A 20,493-nucleotide genomic window follows, 5' to 3' on the forward strand; every position below is an offset into this window, starting at 1 on the left:
AGGGAAAACATGAAATGAAGAGGCTTTGATCACTAGATTGTGTCCTGTAAAAAGTGAGTGAATGAACTGTTGTTATTCCATTGTAAACATCTAGTGTGGAAGCAGCTTAATGTATGCAGCACCAGTTTTTCCCTGGATATCACACAAAAGCTAAAATGACTTATTAAGGGTGAAAAATGCAGCGTTCAAAATGCTGGGACACGTGAGAGTGAGGCGGCATAGCTTGCTAAAATGACCACGGTTCCCTGCTCGCTTTTGGTTTCACCACTGCTGTGTTCCTAGGAAGCCACAGCTGTGCTCCAGGCTGCCTACAGTGCGCTTCTGGATTTTTAAATCAAGGAATAGGTGACAAACCTACAGAGAATGCATTATGTTCCATTTGAGGAAGGGAGTTAAGTTTAAAGTGTGCTTGCTTGCTTCCTCTTTTCATGTACCCTTTTGACTTGAAATGAAAATGTTTAAAGGTTGAGGAGCTGTAGCGCCGTGGCATTTGCTGCCAATCCTGTTATTGGGCAAGTGAAGAGGAGGCCTCAGGCAGCTGATTATAGGTGTCCTGAAAGGGCAAGACATTGTTGTTACTTAATTTATTGCACTCCCCCCCAAAAAAAACCCCCAGGAAGATATGCTTGTGGGATTGCTTGCCTCAGCTGCCAAAATGACTATGCACATTGCCTTGGGGCGGGAGCAGATGCCATTGACTGGTCCACCTCCGGCAGTGAAATATTAGGGGGCTGGATGTGTTGTACCAGCCAGCTATTCAAAGAGCAAGAGCAATGGTGGGGAACCAGGGGTTGTATATGGCCCTCCAGCCCTTTCATTCTGGCCCTCAGAACTCTCCCCTGGCCACACCCCTTTTCCAGACCACACCCCTCGCTGACCCTACATTGCAATCTGTGTGGTTTTGCTTACTGTCCTTGAATTCTCATAATATTTGATTATTAACTCTTTACCCTGGCCTCTGACACCTGAGGTGTGTGTTTTTGGGCCCCCGCCCTATTCCTGTGACTGTTTTTAATTTTTAATTGTGGTAACCTGCCCCTGGGACCTGCTGGTGAAGGGAGATAGTAGCAGTAATAAGAATAATAACCACCACCACAATCCCTCTTGCTCATCTGGATGAAGGAAAGAGAGGGGTGTGCTACTGTGTGTATAATATATTGCATTTTTTTCTGTGACCATTTGGGTCTCTGGCCCCACCCACCCTTCACATGTAGCCTTCAGACTTTTGCCCGGATTGGAAAGAGGTCCTTGTGGCTGAAAAATGTTTCCCATCCCTGAGCAAGAGGAAATAAAGCTGCCCTCTTTCACCCCAGCCTGGTCAACATGAGGAGAAGAAGAAGAAGAAGAAGAAGAAGAAGAAGAAGAAGAAGAAGAAGAAGAAGAAGAGTAGTTTGGATTTGATATCCCGCTTTATCACTACTCGAAGGAGTCTCAAAGCGGCTAACATTCTCCTTTCCCTTCCTCCCCCACAGCAAACACTCTGTGAGGTGAGTGGGGCTGAGAGACTTCAAAGAAGTGTGACTAGCCCAAGGTCACCCAGCAGCTGCATGTGGAGGAGAGGAGACGTGAACCCGGTTCACCAGATTATGAGTCTACCGCTCTTAACCACTATACCACACTAGGCAGAGTAAGATGATGGCAAGCAAAGGTGGAATAATGGATTGCACCACTTCAGAGTAACAATAGGAATAGCAACTTCTGAATGTTTTTCTGTGCCAGAACGCTCTATGAGTAATTAATAAATATCTAACATTAGTATATTAGGTTCCAGATCAGCTTTATCTCCACTGTGCCAGAAGCATAGCTGTCAACTTTCAGATTTGAAAATAAGGGATCAGCAGCCTCGAAAATAATGGATCAGCAGCCTCACCTGTCCCGGGGACAGTCTACGGAATATCTAACAATCTGGGATAGCAGCGGGAAGCAGCACTGGAATAAGAGAATTTCCTGAAAAAAATGGGAAGGTTGACAGCTATGGCCAGAAGGTGCTTTTTCTATTTGTAACATGGGGAAATCTTTAAAAATGTGTCAAGCACACTTCTGCAGTATGCTATGTTCTATTGCCTCTAAATTCCTCCCCTTCATTCTGCTGCGTAGACCCAGCTTATGTCCTTGGCATGGATCCCAAGGTCAGCTGAAATAGGTTTGCATCTGTTCAGTGCCTGGATGGGCTACCACCTGTGAACCCCATGCCGGCCTCCTTGAGTTCCATGATGGAATGAATCAACATAAAAGAATAAAATCTTACACCTTCCATAATCTACGCTGAATACAGGGAGTGATGTCTTGACAGAATAAGAGGTTGGCATGGCAGCAACTGACTGCAAGCAAGTTATTTGTCTGTTTGTGCACCAACATCTGTTCCCAGTCTCTGAATAACCCCAGGAAGTTTCCCAAGTGGAAAGGTAGTGGATTGCTCAAGGTCATTCAGTTGGATAAGCATGTTCTTGCGTGTCCCACAGATGGATAATTGAGAGCTATCAAGATTAACATAAAGATTTGGAAATGAGGAGCAAGCAATCAGAGAAGGGTCCTCTTGATCACATCTGCTGTATATCACATGCTTTCAAAGGGTAAAGTCAGACAGCACACCCATCCATTTTGATGAGAAGAATAAAATCTGTAAATAATGGATTGGTTCCATAATTTTTTGGGGTGGTGTTGGTGGAAAGGTTGTGTTGGTGGTGGAGGTTAAAGGTTGCTATCTCTTGTCATGTCTAGCTCTGACCTGGTGCCAGTCCTCAGAAGATGAACCAAACGTTCCACAGGTTGAGGACCATGAGCTGCAGGCAGGGTCTCCTGGAAACAATGCTGAAGATCCCCTTAGACTGGGGGAAGGGATCTCTGGTGGGAGATCCTCCTGAAGAATCCTTGGAGAAGGAGGTGGAGTCACCCATCACTCCTTGAGAACATCAGTACCAAAAGGCTGTTTCAAGATGTAAGTATGAACCCACACACATCTATCAACATGAGGCCCACGGTCCACAGGAGGGCAATTCGAGAATGAGTTATTAACAATGGCCTTTTAGCTTTCCTCCACATGAATAGGAGTTCACTTTTTGAATAATAAGAATTATATGTGGGGCATCAGGATTTTAGAGATGCTTAGATGGGGCATGGCCAAAAAAAGGTTAGGAACCACTGGTATAGACCGAATGTACACTAATGGGAGGGCTGGAACTTTTTGCATGTACACATTCAAGCCTTATGCCCAGCAAAGGTTGTGGCACAAAAAGGAGTAGAAAAATGGATATGGAAAGAGAGTATATGAGTACTGCTTCAGAAAGCAGGGTTACAAAAAGTGGGCAGCAATTAATCACACACCTTAATTCTAAAAACGAAAGGATCTATAACTACCCAAAGTCCTAGACCAGTTCACCTGTGAGATCACCTTACCCAACCTGTGCCCTCTCGACTGCTTCGATCCACAGAATTGGCACTCTTATAGGAGCCATATATTACCCATTCCATATTTGTAATAACTCAGTCTTTTGGTGCGGCAGTGCCTACATTTTAGAACTCCCTGACTATTGAGATCAAGCAGGTGCCTTCACAATACTCTTTCTGGCACCTGCTAAAACCATTCTTGCTTACACAGGCCTACCCAGGTGCCTAGAAAGTTGAGGCAATTTTAATCTGTTTTAGTATTTTAACTTTTGTATGTTTTAAATCAGGGTTGTGATATTTCTCTCTCTCGAGTTTATTGTTTTATCTTTTTGTAAACCACTTTGAGGTTTTTGGTGTGTTTTTTTTACAATCAAGCACTATATAATTTCTTTATGAATAGATAATAAATAGACAGTGAGCGCAGCAGTTAGCTACAGACTCACACTAAAAATAAAGAGAAATAGTGGGAAGGAGGCATGTAGCTGATCTTGGAGAAAGTGAAACACAAAGTTTGGGAGATCTGGGATCTATGCTTCCCACAAGAATTACAGAATCCTAAGCCAGCAAGGCAACTGTGGCCCTCACTCATTCCTTGGTCCATAATCCAGTTGAGTGTAGGGCTGACCCTTCATATTGCTGAGGAGAAAAGAGGGGGTCCCGCTGGAGTTGTGAGCTAACTAACTATTGAGAACCTGGTGTATACTTTAACTTCCATGGAGTGGGGAGGGGGCTTCCACACTGAGTGAATAATATAACACTTAAGTACATTGAAATGCTTTTTCCTTCTGGTGCACTGTTGTGTTTTGTAACATAAGTTTGAAGTGAAGAGTACATGACCTTAATTTTGGGGTGCCCGTATCTTTATCTCTCTAATTTCTGAACAATAAATTCACATTAAAGGAGATTTAATTGCCTGCATGAAGTTCATCTCCTGCTTACAGAAGGACGGCTGGTAAACACAAGCATTAGTACACTGATCTTTCTGTAGCTATTAGGGTCAGGATGTTAATTAGTTTATCAGGTTATGTTTGAGATAGGAGCTTGTACAGGGATAGCAGCTAGCTCAGTGGGGTGTGGGGGCCGGGGATATTTTATATTAAATTTATGCCAGCTGCAATGATGCCATGTTCCAAGGACATAAACCATGCAAAAAGTACAAACTAGCACCCTCTGTTGTAAGGTCCAGGGCCTGGACAAAGAGCAATGACATAGGATGTGTCTATGAACCCAGAGTCATTGTGTGGGTCATGAGTAAGGGTTTACTCAAGAATAAGCAGTCCCTAAGTCTCATTTAGGGACGCGGGTGGCACTGTGGGTTAAACCACAGAGCCTAGGACTTGCCGATCAGAAGGTCGGTGGTTCAAATACCAGCGATGGGGTGAACTCCCGTTGTTCGGTCCCTGCTCCTGCCAACCTAGCAGTTTGAAAGCACGTCAAAGTGCAAGTAGATAAATAGGTACCGCTCCGGCGGGAAGATAAACGGCATTTCTGTGCACTGCTCTGGTTCACCAGAAGCAGCTTAGTCATGCTGGCCACATGACCCGGAAGCTGTACGCTGGCTCCCTCGGCCAATAAAGTGAGATGAGTGCCGCAACCCCAGAGTCGTCCGCGACTGGACCTAATGGTCACAGGTCCCTTTACCTTTAAGTCTCATTTACTATCAGCAGCGTGGTTAGGGTGTTGTCTGGGAGTCTAGAATATATAAGGTTTCTGGGTAAAACATGGGTCTCTGGCTTCTTGCTTCTGATTCTAGGTCCCAACCAGTGCCAGATTTATGTATAAGCTGAACAAGCTATAGCTTAGGGCCCTTCTTGAATGTACATTTCCAAAATATAAGATAAAAAACAAATGAAATAAAACCTACATACAGCAACAGTGTTTTGTGTTGTGTAGGCTCCTATTTGTTATGTGCAAATGGCTTTAGATACATATTAGGTCCATATAGCATATATTCAACACAAAAAACAGGGACCATTTGTTGTTGACAAAGGACAGCTAGTCATATAAAGGGCCCCATTACCTTCAGTAGCTTAGGGCCTCATCCAACCTAAATCCGGCCCTGGTTCCACCCTGCCAAATTCTATGCTGAGCAGACCTTGGACCACAGGCATAATGGGTGGGGGTGCTGGCAGGGTGACCTGAGAAGGACGCAAGAGGCATGTGCTCTTCAAATGTGCCACAAACAGCAGTTCCCTGATTCCTTCTTACCTTAGAACCAGCTATTCCCTGTGCTAAAGCCAGGTTGGATCCGAAAGAGTTCCTACCAGAGAGGAATGGCAAACCAAGCTGTTGGACTATGCTGAAATGGCAAAGTTGACTGGAAAGCTCAGGAACCAAGAGGACAAAAACTTTAAAAAAAGAATGGGGGAAAATTATAATCTACTTAGGGGACCACTGCAAGCAAATGAAAACATTAACAGAATTTTAATCTCACTTGTATTGTAACAAACGTTATGGACAATATGGATTGATATAAAATGTAGACTACGGAATAATATGCAGTTTTAAATGTTGACAATAGGGTCTATGAAGGGAATGGGGGGAAGTCTCGAGATTCAGAGTAATCTCTATATATGGATATGTATTTGGATTGTTATAAAATTGTATTGGTAAAACCAAAGAAAAATGATATTTATTTTTTTAAAAAGCAAGGTTGGATCCTCTGTCCACAATGGATTTAAGAATACTGCAGAGATCAATTTAGGTTTGAAGGTTGTTTAATATGCTCAGTGGATGGAAACCAAAGGATAGGCAAATGGGGCAGTGTTTACAATTGCAACTTGGCAATATCTAGATGCGCTTGCACTAAACCAGATAGACCTGAATAAACATGCATAGGAGCAAGCTGTTGGTCTGATTCGCCCATGTTCCCTTTGTTGCCTTCAGAGAGTGCAAGTTTGATCTGTGGCCAGCGCACACTAGGCCATGAGAACACACTTCTTTAAACAGCAAACCCTGCAGCTAAATCCCTCGAAGGGAATGGACGGGGAGGAGGCTCAATGACCTTTAAAAGCACAGTGAGGGGAGATCTGTCAAATAGCTGCTTTCAAAAGTGCAGAGAAAGGGACTCCCCAAACATCCCACATCCAGCTCTTCCACTGATGTCTTGAAGGGTTGTTTTTGGCCAGAGCTTACAAAGAAAAGCATTTGTGTCCAGGCAGGAGCTAACTTGTACATTTCATGAGTCTTTATTACTGCAAGCTCCTCCAGGCAACCTATTTGTTGCTTGCACAAGGCTTGAACAGAGGTTAGATTATATCCATTCTTTATAGAGTGCCCATCCTGATTTGTTTGTGCAGCAGTTATTTATTTAAACTACTTCTTTAAACAATGTGTTTACCAACTTAACTACAACCATAGTCATTAAGTGGCTTGCAAAGGTTCAGCACAACAAATAAAGATCAGTTGAAACTATGAAATAAAAATGCAATACAATAAAAACGTGTGACAGATTTATTTTTTGATAAAGTCTTCGGTAGTTAGAACTTCAGTAGGAAGGAGACTTGGCTGATTATATATATATATATATATATAGTTTTACAAATTAGGGTGTTCATTTAAACAACTTTAGAATATCAATGACTTGCCTTCTTCTCTTTCCATGGTTCATTTTGCATAACAAAAATCCCTACATATTTTACATAAACTAAACCATTCAATATTCCATTATTACAGGGACATCCAATTCCCAAGAGACTGAAATCAACTCTCAGAGGGGAAAAACTGGTCGACTTGTTGGACATCCCTGCAGTATTACACCCATCAAAATTTATTTACACTGTTGAATTTATTTTAATGCTGCCAACAATTTCAAGTGTACACCCCCCCATATATTCAATAAACATTTCCCAGTCTTCTTAAAATGTATGTTCTTCTTGTTCTCTTATTCTATATGTTAGGTCTGCAAGCTGCGCATATTCCATCAGTTTAAGTTGCCATTCTTCTTTAGTTGGGACTTCGCTCATTTTCCATTTTGGGGCTAACAAAACACGGGCCGCAGAAGTGGCATAAATAAGTAACCTTTTTTGACACCTGGGAATTTCCATATGAATTATTCCCAACAAAAAGGACTCTGGTTTTTCTTCTTCTTTGTGTGTGTGTGTGTGTGTGTGTGTGTGTGTGTGCGCATTTAAACATTATTTCCCAATACTCTTTTACACTTTTACCACATATGAAAGACTTGGCTGATCTCAGCTGGAAGGAAGATCTGTAAAAGTGGGGCTGCATCACTAAACTTGGAGATCTAAGCTGTGCATCTGAGCTATGGGGGATCACTAACAATGCTTCAGTGATTGGCCAGGGATATAAGAGATTAGGCAGTTCAGGTATACTGGACCCAAATTGTTAGGGTGCTTGCAAATTAATACAGGAACCTTGACCCAGGCCTAGGAGTGTATGGGAACCCAGAGAAGCCTTTTGAGCACTGGAGTTATATAAAGGCTGATTATCGTCTGTTCCCATCAACTGTCTAGCAATCATGTCTAACAATCATGTCTTAAGGATATCAGTGCATGCCTCACCATGACCAGTCTATCCCTACCTAAGAACGGAAGTAGTTATATGACAATGAACATCCATCTTGCTTTGGTTGCAGGGCGTTTATATCTTTCATTAGTCATCTGTCCATCCTCCACTTTTCAATGAGTTTCCCCATCAGCCAAACTACAAAAAGTGTGCTGCTTCTTTTTTAAAGGGGGATTTGTTCGTTGGGGCAACATAGCAATGTTATCCACTTAAATGGTGCAAAGCTAAAGTTCTAATATATACTGATATTTCTCCCACAAATGAGTGGGAGTCTGGAGATACACCCTGTGTGTTCATGGGATTATTGCACAATGTTTGTATTTATGTTAGGTTTTTACAGGTCTCCACCTGAAGGTGTTAGTATCAGGACATGTATCCACCATGTGTCTTCAGGATATTGACCCCAGTGTCACCTCTCTGATTTGGGACAATGCTTGAGCACTGCAGGGTTTCTGGGTACCAAAGAGCACAAACCTTTTATCCATCTTCACATGTGAAACAAGCATTACATATATACCATTATTGTGGGGAAAAACATTAGCAAAGTCTTCATTATGCAAGACCAGTTGTAATTTTCTAAAGCAACAACAGTAACCAACCCAAAAACGCATCAGGATAATACATTTTGCAATGTTGACAGAATGGTTTTGAAAACTATAACTTCCGTAATAAAATCTAATTGCATGGATACCCAGCCTTGGTCCTTAGAACTAGCAATTAGCAACATGTGTTTAATATTTCAAAATAAAACCATAACAGCTGCTAATTAGTTAGCCACATTTTGACAGTTTGGTGCTAATAAACCTGAATAATCTGGGGTTTTTTGGGATGCTAAAAAGATTTGAATATTGTCTCATTAAGATATCATATTTTTGGTTTGAGGCAATAATATGTAACTGGGAACTATCTTTCACAAACATACTGCATAGCAGATTGTATGCTACTTAGCTGAGATCCACAGTGTGGCCTTTGCTATATTTCAGACATATCTATCCTATTTTGAGCCTGACATCAACCCAAAAATGTCTCACACATAAAGGACATTTCCTGATTTTACACCCCTCCCATCTTCCCTTCAACATGGAAGAGAATGAAGCTAATCTGAAATATTTCATAGGGATAGTTCATATATAAAATCCTCATCACACGAAGGCTAACTAATGGCACAAGCTTTTATGTACTGCAGTCTACATCTATCAGATGCAGGAAGTGTTATCCTGAGTTACAGGTACATACAATTAAAGAGGGAGAGTAAACAAGGCAAAGGAAAGTGAAATGCAGAAAGCACAAACAGTGAGAATAATAATGTTAATAACAGCAGCAATTCAAAGAGCAGCTGGTGATAGCACAGATGATAGGAGCCCAAGAAAGGGGAGACCCAAGGGACCCCATTTTGTCTCATACACCAGACATTAGCAGAGACTTCTTCTTGCTCCAAAACAGTAGACTTTAGCTTTTTGCCTCAGGAATCAGCCTTTTGCAAGCAAAGCATAGCTTTGGTCTCCTCAGCAACCTTTTAACCCAGCTCGAATGGAGAAGAGTGTAAGCTGTAGACTTTTCTGTCACTTTTTTTAATCCTCCTGACTCGTTCCCCCATGTACGTCAAAAATTGCAATGGTCAGCAGAAGTTGACTTGAGGCTGCTAAAATCCTACCCCGATCTTGTGACCATTTTAGACCTTGTCTTCTTTACCTCTGTCCTACTTCCCTAAAAATTGTCCTGAGAGCAAATAATAATAGTAAAAAAAATAAGCTGACAACAGATGAGATAAAATAGTAGGTTGCTATAAATGGTCATGGTAAGTATGTTGTGTAAAATACTACAGCTCGCTTTAGGGGAAGCCATGACAATTTAAAATGGTACTATAATGCTTTAAATTTATGATGTGAATGTGGCGAGGATAGGGCTGTCTTAAACATATGCAGTGCTGGGATGCAACCCCCCCCCCCCAGGTTGCCCAGTGCCAGGCATGCAGGAAGGCGGAGCCAGCCGGCCATCTCAGCCTCTTGCTGGCTCAGTCACCCCTGAACTCGCGGTACAGAGCTGCCCACAGCAGAAGAGCCTGCCATGGTGCTCCGACTGACGGGCAGGCTCTCCCCCGGACTCAGCTCTCGGCCTGGCGCCCCTGAGAGCCCGGCACCTGGGTGCCCCGCACCCCTATCGCCTATGGGTAAGACGGTCCTGGGTGAGGGCCAAGTACAAAGCAATTGATTAATAATAATAATAATAATAAATTTTATTTATATCCCACCCTCCCCGGCCAAAGCTGGGCTCAGGGTGGCTAACATCAAATATATAACATAAAATCAAACAATAATTAAATTACCTCCTAAAAACAGGTCAATTACAGAGTAATTGTGGTGTACATGCAGGTGTGAACCAGGATTGAGGCTTGTTGGTTTGAATCTGAGATACCAATGGAATAACCTCAGGCTATGCAGCATCTGGCTCCGTATTTTTTTCTTCGTATGAACAATCCCAGAAGATTTCAGATATGGTGATGCATCAAATGGAAAGATAAAGCTTTCAGGAAAGAGGGCATATGGTCTTGGACTGTAGCAATTATAAAGTAGCAAAGCCACCCACTCAGTGCTAAAAATGATCATGCAAACTGAGCAGCAAAGTAAGCAGACGGTCTGCAAACACAGTTTGTAAGTTCTTTTCTAAAAAGAAAATATTGGGGATATTTCCCTTCCTCATTAAAAACAGTAGCACTGTGCTCTAGTGAGTTCAGACAGGGGACTTTCTCAGCAGTACTTGGAGAATGAGGGCCCCTCCAGACATCCATAATGCTTTTGGCTCATAATAGTATTGAGAGAGTTATACACACTCCTGCATTCAACACCATTTGCGCCTGCAAAGGTTTCAGGCCACCATACTGCTTTGTTTCCAATCAGTTCACATCTTGTAACTTCCTGCTGAAATTCCTGTTAACTGTTTATTCCACAAATGTTCTGGTTTATCTTTTGTTGTGCTATGGGGCAAGAATGGCCCTCCAAGAACACTTTCACACCATGCATAGTGCTAATTTGAGGGCTTCCAGTTGGAGGAATGGCGGACTGAGATATGGGCGCTCCTGCCCACAGAGTTAATGATGCAGTGATGAGAGGTGACCAGGATGTAAGTTGTCAGCCATTGTTTAAAGGTGAATATTTATGACACCTGTTGAATCTCTGTTGGAAGTGTATCCACAGGATTGGGCCAGAGAAACTAAAGGCTCGGTTTCATGTCAATGTCAATTGAACCTCATCAACTTGGAAGACAACTAGGAAGGAAATCTTTGTGGGATATCGGGTGCAAGCATCTTTCATCATCCCTCTGACATTTCCCTCTACTCTGCCCCTTGATCACCGAGAGACGTCATCCAACAACATTCTTCTCCGATGTACTTTCCCTGAGACACATCCTGTGTACAGAACCCTCTGCTAGATAAGTTCAACAAACAATCAATCATGCCACTGGGCTGCACAGGCATTAAGCCATAATAGTCTCATAGAGCCTGCCATAGATATACTCACCATCTAGCTGAGCAAAACTAAACATAAAACAAAAATTCAATATATTGCACAGGCATACAACTTCATCTCTCACCTGGTGCATAAAACAATCTCTTCTCTGTCTCATATAATGCATCTTCTCTTATACCTCTCCTCACATCTATACTAAAAATATGAAACATACAGTAGTACCGTGTCATCATTGTAAGATATTCACAAATTTACTGTCCCTTCTTAAGGTGGTGCCGGTCTTAGAGGTGTGTGTGCCTGGCCATTCTTACTTTTGCAAAAAAAAGAGAGATGGAATGGTAGATGTTCAGGGTTTCTGTATTTTTCAATTAATTAAGATGTATGAAATTCACCGAGGTAGGATCAGAATGCTAGCATTCCAAGCAAGTAACTGCTGAGTTATGAACAGTTTCAAAAAGTACCGACAGCTCATCATTAGCTTGTACATGCCAAATATGATTTATATCCTGCTGCTTTCGAACTGAAACCAAGCAAGGAAGTTGCTAATCAGCATGGAAATAGCAGAGAACAAAAGGCATGGGCATAACGTTGAATTACTGTATACAGTTGGGGTTGGTCAGGATAAACAAGCTTCCGCCATGCATTTGCCAACCTGGGTTAATTGTGTCCTCTTGAAAATCACCATGTGTGGGTTTTCTTCCCAGTTGTATACAGAGTCTGTACATGAGAAGTTCCTCACATGTAGTGCTGTTTTGCTAGGGATGGGGAGAATTATTTTCAGTTCACATTTCAAGGCGAAACCTCCCTAATGAACACTTCCTCTTTGATGCTGTGAGCTAGTTTAAAAATGGTTTACCATGGGAAAGTGGCATTCAGACAAATGGTGTTTCCTTTTTGCTAAATGGAGGCAGAAAACATTCATATAAGATGGGACCCAAGGAGGTTAATGAACAAATTCATTAAAAGCCCATAAACCAACCATGTAAGCTTTGTCCTTGCATCCACTACAAAGCAGAGAGAGGTTTCATTGGAAATTCCCGGCATGTGTGGGTGGCTTGCAGAATAAGAAATCTGCCTTTGTCTGTGGGCTTTAAAAAAATTGTGATATAAGCAAGTGAGCATGACCTCTTGCAGCATCGTTACTGCCACTGCTAAATGCTATGATTACCCTATGAGGTTATTGAGGTCAGCTGCCTGGGGAATTACTTTGGCACAGAGGTCCTTTTAAGGGTGTAATAATCATAACTCTTTAGTAAGTTTGGGAAACTGAAGAATAACTGTGGGGAAATTTATATGCTGTTATTAGGGAGATAAACGCACACTGTGATTGGCCGTAGTATGTATACAGAGCTCTTAATCATACGATTTCATCTCAGTATTTTCATAAACTCTCCAGCAGAAACATATCAGTGGAAGAATTTGTATGTGTGTGTTTGTGTGTGTGTATGTATGAGAGATGATATACCGTATTTTTCGCCCCATAGGACGTTCCGTCCCATAGGACGCACCTAGTTTTTTTTGGGGGGGGGAAATAAAGGGGAAAAAATTCCCTTTATTCCCCCCCCAAAGCAGGTCGGGGAAACAGAACCAGGTCGAGGAACAGCGGGATGGCGGCGCTGCGCCTCCCTGCTGTCCCCCGAGCTTGTGGGGCTGGCCGATGTCTGCCCCGCGGGAGGGGCGCTCTGCATCAGGGCGCCCCCCCTGCGGGGCCAGCAGGCTGCTATCCGCAGTGTGGGGACCCTTGCCGGGAAGTCCGGCAAGGCTCCCCACGCTGCGGATGTCTGCCTGGCGAGGGGGGTGCTCTGCTTCAGGGCGCCCCGCCCACCGGGCGGCAGGCTGCTATCCGCAGCCTAGACATCCCTGCCGGACCTCCCGTAGGGCTGCCTAGGCTGCAGATGTGTTCCTGAAGCCTGGAGAGCGAGAAGGGTCGGTGCGCACCTACCCCTCTCGCTCTCCAGGCTTCAGCAAAAGCCTGCATTCGCCCCATAGGACGCACACACATTTCCCCTTCATTTTTGGAGGGGGAAAAGTGTGTCCTATAGGGCGAAAAATACGGTAATAGCAAAAAGAAAAGTACTGTGTTGTTTTTGATACGCATTTTCCCCCAAAGTGAGTCTTTGCTATTATTATTGTTGCTATTATTAATCATGCACCCTTCATCCTAAGGTCCCAGGGTGGGTGACAACAATTAAAACACAATGTTAAGAACAGTTTAAAGCAGCTTACAATTATGGAAATACACCTAAAATACACCTCAAACATCAAAAGCCAGGGGAAAGGGGTGTGCCGTGCTGTGAAGGTGAAAGACAGCTTGACTTCAAGTCTCCACTATCCTCAGGATTAAAACTGCTCTGAATGTCTGCAGAAATGTGGTTTTCCACCTCTCTGAGAACTCCCCTGAAAGGTTATGTTGAAGGCTTATGCAGTCCGAAAAGTAAATTAACGAGGCTCAATATTCAGCACACTCTGGGAGGCTGACCCGTCAGAGCTGTCAAACAAAGCTGGCAAAGGAGACATGGCGCCCAGCACTTCCAGAAAAAAGGGCACAAAAACCTCTAGCAGCCCTGAGGAGAGGGATTCGGTGAAATTTATTGCCAAAATAAAATAGGTTCTAGCGAGTGACTGGCCTGCTGCTCTGCAGCCACCTGAAACTAAAATTAAAATCTTACCTGATTGCATAGCTGATGTAACACAAACCAGCAAATGAAGCGCTTAATGTTAGCCTGGCCACACAATCTGAACTGCAATTACTCAAAATGACATGGGAAGATCTGGAATGGAAGATTGAGGATCAGTCTAATAGGAATAGACCAAAAAAGTTTTGTCTACGCAGGATTCCAGAACAGGAGGAAATAAAAGACATGTTTGCTTTTATTTTGAATTGGTTTGGCAGTTTGAGTATATACCCCAACCCTGCCCCCGCCGCCACTCATTTCTATTGGCAATTAACAAGCTCACGGAGTAGGCAGAACCCAAACAAGGGCTTCGGACATACCTAGGGATATTGTTGTGCATTTCAAAAGATATCAGATCAAAAATTCAGTCTTCAATTCGGTGATCTTAAAAAGCAAATCCTTGATTATTTGGGACCTATTCCTAGAAACCTTGGCCTGTCGCAGATCATTCAAATGCTTCAGTGGTCCGCTAATAGCTGCAGTAATTTGTTACCAGTGGGACTGCCCATTTAAGATAGTAGTGCAAGTAAATTGTGAATACCTTGTAGCCTATGATGTTCAACAAATAGAAAATATACTGCATAATCTTGAAATTACCATCCCAGAATTGGCATCAAATGGAAGGCCTATCTCTCACCCCCTCCTCAGCATGGGTGGCTCAAAAGGAGAACAAGATGTGGCACTACTTGTTAATATTATGCATTTCAAGCATTTATGGAAAGTAGACATTCAACTTCAATTCAAAGCCTTCAGGCTATTATTACTTGATTCTCAATGAAGGAGAGGGTGTGGAGAACTAAAATAACCCCCCACCCAGTCCTTTCTTAATTGCCTGATGCTAGATCACCAATGTTGAAGCAGTGATTCTTCAACATCAACTTCGTTGGACTGGTCATGTTGTGCGGATGCCTGATGATCGTCTTCCAAAGCAACTACTCTATTCCGAACTTAAAAATGGAAAGCGTAATGCTGGTGGTCAACAAAAGAGGTTTAAAGTCTGTCTCAAGGCAAATCTAAAAAAATGTAGTATAAACACTGACAACTGGGAAACACTGGTCTATGAGTGCTCCAGTTGGAGAAGAGCCTTTACCAAAGGTGTCATGGGCTTTGAAGACGCTCGAACTCAGGACGCAAGGGAGAAACATGCTAAGAGGAAGGCATGCTTGGCAAATCCACACCGGGATCAACTCCCGCCTGGAAACCGATATCCTCACTGTGGAAGGATGTGTGGATCCAGAATTGGCCTCCACAGTCATGTATGGACTCATTGTTAAAACCATGTTTATGGAAGACAAAAGTTCTCCACAGCTTACCCTGACATGAGCCTAAGCAGTCATTTTCACTGTGCGGAAAATGGTTATGTTATTATTTATGCATTCCTATAATTCTTGTTATTCTTTCATGTAGAGAGACATTTATGCAATGCAGCTGTTTTACCTGGCACCTATCACACATTCAACACTCACACCAAGGCTCACTACATGCATATTTATCTACTTCCCATGTCTATAGCATCAACTGCCTTTAAAGTTATCTCTCTCAATGCCAAAGGAGTGGGCTCAGTTGTTAAATGTTCTAGGCTAGAATCCATCTTTAAAAAAGAACATCCTGATATAATCCTTGTTCAGGAAATGCACTAGAAAAAAGCAAAATACTCACTTTTTGAAGGCCAAAGGCTAGGTGATCAATTTTGTTCTCCAGTGTCTTCCATAGTATGGGGGGGGGGGTGTCGCAGTGAAAATGTCATTTGTTGTTAAAGACTCATGGCAAACCCAAGGGGTAGATACCTTCTGGTAGACGGCTCTCTAAGGGCATATAAACTCATGGTTGATTGCTTTATGCTCCTAATATTTGTCAATTAGATTTTTTTGAATCTCACACCCAAACTCTACAAGACTTCAAGGAGGGTGAAATAATTTTAGGAAGAGACATTTTTAAGGAGTGTCTGAACTCTCAACCATAACTTCTGTGACCCTTGGCAGCTTTGGCACCCTACTAATAAGGAATTCATGTTCTACTCATACTGATCTCCCTCAGTGGCCTGTTTTGATTGTCTTTTCATCTCACACAGTCTTTGGTGGTTTTTTTGAAATAATATTTATTGAACAATTAATAAAAATACAGAATAGAAAAACATTTAACAGAATAATAAAAAAGAACAAAGAACATCAACAAACAGAACAGAAAAAAGATTTAGGATTTTCATAACCTATACTTCATCACTAGTTTCTTGACCTCCTCACACCTCCCTTTTTGTATTCCAGTTCAAATATTTAGTTCAGCAAATCCTTACCCTCTATCTTTAACTTTACTCAAAATCTTACCCTATATTAAAAATACATTTTCCCACATTATCAATCTATATTTACATATTTTTATTAATCTTTTTACCAATACCGCTAATTTCCATCCAATGTCCATTTAACATTCATAAATTTTACAGTATTTCTGTAGATATTCTTTAAACTTTTTCCAATCTTCTTCCACCAACTCCTCTCCCTGGTCCCGGATTCTGCCAGTCATCTCAGCCATTTCCATGTAGTCAATCACTTTCATCTGCCATTCTTCCAGAGTGGGTAGATATTGTGTCTTCCAATACTTTGCGATGAGTATTCTTGCTGCTGTTGTGGCATACATAAAAAAAGTTCTATCCTTCTTTGGCACCAATTGGCCGACTATGCCCAGGAGAAAGGCCTCTGGTTTCTTCAAGAAGGTATATTTAAATACCTTTTTCAATTCATTATAGATCATCTCCCAGAAAGCCTTAATCCTTGGGCACATCCACCAAAGGTGAAAAAATGTACCTTCCGTTTCTTTACATTTCCAACATTTGTTATCGGGCAAATGATAGATTTTTGCAAGCTTAACTGGGGTCATGTACCACCTATAAATCATTTTCATAATATTCTCTCTTAAGTCATTACATGCCGTATATTTTATACCGGTGGTCCACAACTGTTCCCAGTCAGCAAACATAATATTATGACCCACATCCTGTGCCCATTTAATCATTGCAGATTTAACCGTTTCATCCTGAGTATTCCATTTCAACAGCAAGTTATACATCTTAGACAAAATCTTAGTTTTGGGTTCTAACAGTTCTGTTTCCAACTTTGACTTTTCCACCTGGAAGCCAATTTTTCTATCTAAATTAAAGGTCTTATCTCACACAGTCTTTGGCCTAAAGTAACATGGATAGACATAGGAATTATTTCAGTCTCAGATCAAGGTCTCTTTGCCTCCAAGATATTTCAGTGGACTTTTGACTCACTTTTATTGACAGCTAAATTGGCTAAATAAAAATTACAATAAGCTCTATTTCCAAGAAAATGCCATTCCAGAAACTAAGATCTCAATTTCATGGCATGCCATGAAACAAGTTATTAGAGGGTGATGCATTAGTGAAGCAGCCATAGGAAAAGAGAGAGGAACTAATCTCCTCCTGACTCCACAAGGAAATACAGAATTTAGAACCCCTATGTTCTCAGTAGTGGTGCCCACCCTGTGGAATGCCCTCCCATCAGTTGTCAAGGAAATAAACAACTATCTGACTTTTAGAAGACATCTGAAGGCAGTCCTGTATTGGGAAGTTTTTAATGTCTGATGTTTTACAATTTTTAATATGTGCTCTAAGCCGCCCAGAGTGGCTGGGGAAACCCAGCCAGATGGGTCGGGTATAAATAATAAAATTATTATTATTATTATTATTAACCTGAGAATTCAGCACATTCAAACTCCTACGAGCTAAGAGAACAGAGCTTGAATCTTAGAGACAGATCACATTCTCCAAGCTCTTCTTCTTGTTGTTGTTTAGTCGTTTAGTCGTGTCTGACTTTTCGTGACCCCATGGACCAGAGCATGCCAGGCACTCTGTCTTCCACTGCCTCCAGCAGTTTGGTCAAACTCATGCTGGTAGCTGTCCAACCATCTCGTCCTCTGTCGTCCCCTTCTCCTTGTGCCCTCCATCTTTCCCAACATCAGGGTCTTTTCCAGGGAGTCTTCTCTTCTCATGAGGTGGCCAAAGTATTGGAGCCTCACCTTCACGATCTGTCCTTCCAGGGGCACTCAGGGCTGATTTCCTTAAGAACAGAGAGGTTTGATCTTCTTGCAGTCCATGGGACTCTCAAGAGTCTCCTCCAGCACCATAATTTAAAAGCATCAATTCTTTGGCGATCAGCCTTCTTTATGGTCCAGCTCTCACTTCCATACATCACTACTGGGAAAACCATAGCTTTTACTATACGGACCTTTGTTGGCAAGGTGATGTCTCTGCTTTTTCTCCAAGCTCTACTATGCACCAAAAGAAGTTACTATGACTTTGGAAAGCCTCACAACTACTAGCGTGCACACTAAAGAAGTGACATTCAAGAAACTTGATTCTCTGCATACACAACACTGAAGGCTACCTCTGCTATGAACATCATAAATCAACCAAGAATTTGAACCCGTCTTCAAAACCTCTACATATCTGCAGATCCATCTAAGGATGATATTGACTCTTACCTGTTACAAACTGGACTACTGACTTTGACCGATGACCACAGGACCTTTTTGAATAGCCCTGTTTCCAAAACAAGTAAAGGATACAATTAGACAACTAACAAAAGGTAAATCTCCAGGATCTGATGGGTTCACTGGAGACTTTTACAAAACCTTTTGTGAGGCATTAACTCCTCAACTGAACGCTTTATTTAACGACATGCTGTCAGGTGGTATTGTACCCTCCTTGTGGAAAACCTCTAGAATTGTATTAATCTCCAAATCTAATGCATACCCCTAATGTATTATTGAATGCTGGTGCAAAAATACTATCATCTGTAATAGTCCAATGACTCAGTGTGTTTATTTCCAATTATATAGCTCTAGGCCAATCTGGCTTTATTCCTCAAGGGAGTATTTCTGCTGCTGTTAGAAGGGTTCTCAATATAATTCACAATGCATGCAAATTTTGCCCTTCCGCAACTATTATTTCACTAGATGCCTTCAAGGTATTTGATTGTATTGAATGGAGCTATTGCAAGAGACTCATAAAAAATGTAGTTTGGGAATAGATGTTTACACTTAATTGAACAAATTTATTTGGAATCCCCAGCTAACATTGCCATTAATGGAATTGATTCAGCTCATTTCATAATGAAATTAAGGACCAAACAAGCCTGTTCACTGTTGCCTCTTCTGTTTGCAACTATGGATCTAATATTCTTCACTGAAATTAAAGTTATCCAAATTCAAGGAACTGAACAATGTGCTTTTAATGATATGTGATACTAAAAAAGCTCTTCTGCCTTTACAGCAGCCTCTTAGTACATTGGCTGATGTTGCTGGGTTAAAAATCAATTACAACAGATTGATCATACTGCCTATTACTTCCAATATTTCAGAAAGCAACTAGTTATGCTCTAACACTGGCTTTAAATTGCTACATGGTGGGTATAGATGTCTTGGTATAGTTATAACCTTGGCATTATGCCAAAGAAACTATAGGGATCTCCACAAAAGGACCACAGAAAAACTTCACTCTTGGAAGTGTTTAAATTTAAGCTGGTTAGGCTGAATTGCAGCAGTGAACATGCACATTCTTCCTAACTTTCTACTGTATTTTTTTAAAAAAATTAAGATCCTGCCCATACCAGTCCCTCATTCTCAATTGACTTGATGGCAACACTTGATTAATAATTTTATTTCAGGAGGTAAAAGAAGCAGGAAGAACTGTCTAACCATGTATTGACTAAGAACTAAGGGAGGTATTGGTACCTCAAAACTTAAGTTGTATTATGAGGCTTTCCAGTTAAAATAGTTGGCACTTGTGGTTAATAATTCAGCTTTGAGATGGCACTGGATTCCACTCCGTTTATCAAAAATTAGAAAATGCCATGCTAATCCATGCTGAAGTGACTGTGATTCCACTGTAACACTACTCTATATATGGTGAAATAGCTGCATCATTCAAAAGTTTTGATCTTTGGTTTTTTTTAATTTTATTTCAAGGATCACAACTCAAGTGCTAATCCCAGACTCAGCTCTGGTGGTCTTCTCCCTGGAAGGGGACAACAATTTCTCCATTGCTGATAAGTCCATAGTACAGTGGTGCCCCGCAAGACGAAATTAACTCGTTCCGCAAGTTTTGTCGTCTAGCGAATTTTTCGTCTTGCGAATCACGAAATCCCATAGGAATGCATTGAAAATCAATTAATGCGTTCCTATGGTCAAAAAAAGTCCAAACAAAGCCAAATTTGGTACAACAACAGTTTATTAACTGCTCTTTAAAGTCACACATACTGTAAAGAGCAGTTCAAAAATTGAAGGGAAAATAAATTAACTTTATAAACAAAACATGTCTTTGTTTTTAGACAAAAGAAACAAAGTCGCGAGACGTTTTCGTCTTGCGAAGCAAGCCCATAGGTGAAATTCGTCTTGCGAGGCAAATCGAAAACGGAAAA

The sequence above is a fragment of the Podarcis vaucheri genome (assembly GCF_965113315.1).
Source record: "Podarcis vaucheri genome assembly, chromosome: 8".
NCBI lineage: Eukaryota > Metazoa > Chordata > Lepidosauria > Squamata > Lacertidae > Podarcis > Podarcis vaucheri.